This window comes from Corapipo altera, unplaced genomic scaffold (genome assembly GCF_003945725.1).
Source record: "Corapipo altera isolate COAL_440 unplaced genomic scaffold, ASM394572v1 55656, whole genome shotgun sequence".
Lineage (NCBI taxonomy): Eukaryota > Metazoa > Chordata > Aves > Passeriformes > Pipridae > Corapipo > Corapipo altera.
The window spans coordinates 1-834 of record NW_020893077.1 but is presented as its reverse complement, the minus strand read 5'-3'; the positions used below and the strand labels follow the sequence as shown (position 1 = coordinate 834).

At 60.9% G+C, this 834-nt stretch overlaps 1 long non-coding RNA gene across 1 annotated transcript; it reads left to right on the top strand.

The window, feature by feature from the left end:
* The first annotated feature begins 75 nt into the window (after positions 1-75).
* LOC113942688 lies at positions 76-644 on the top strand. The gene is made up of 3 exons (XR_003526003.1): positions 76-295; positions 374-445; positions 481-644. It is a non-coding gene; the product is annotated as an uncharacterized LOC113942688 (long non-coding RNA).
* The last annotated feature ends 190 nt before the right edge of the window (positions 645-834 follow it).

The window sequence follows — 834 nt, the reverse complement described above, 5'->3', positions numbered from 1 at the left end:
TCGGGTGTTTTGGGGGAGTTTTGGGGTGTTCCGGGCGGTTTTGGGGGTTCGGGACGTGTCAGGATAGAACGGGACGTGTCACGATATGTCACACGTGTCACGATATGTCACGACATGATGGGGCCTGTCGGGAGGCGTCAGGACATGTCGTGACATGGAGGGGGCGCCACTGAGCATCTCGGGGGGAGTTTTGGGGTGGTTTGGGCAGTTTTGGGATGTGGGGACACCTCGAGGTGGGACCGGACCTGTCGCGACATGTCACGGTGTGTCGGGGCGTGTTGGGACATGTTGGGGCGTGTCAGGACATTCACAACATGTGGACACGTGTCAGAGCGTGACGAGGCGTGAAGGGCGTGTCAGGACGTGTTGACAGGCGTCGGGACATGTCGGGACAGGTCGGGACACGCTGACATGTGTCAGGACCTGCTGACGTGTGTCGCGACATGTCGGGACAGGTCGGGACATGCTGATGCGTGTCAGGACGTGCTGACACATGTCAGGACATGTTGACGTGTGTCGGGACATGTCAGGACATGCTGATGTGTGTCGGGACATGTTGATGTGTGTCAGGATATGTCAGGATGTGTCGGGACGTGTCGGGACATGCTGACATGTGTCGGGACACATCGACACGTGTTGGGACATGTTGGGACATGTTGACGCGTGTCAGGACGTGTCGTCCCCCGTGTTTCCCCCCCCCCCCCGTGTCCTGTGACCCCCCCAAACACGGAACGTGCAGAGTCAGCGCCCGGGTCTGTGTCTGTGTCTGGGGGGGGGGAATGGGGGGGTCACAGGGGGTCAAATGGGAGGGATCCAGGGGACGGGGGGGGGGGG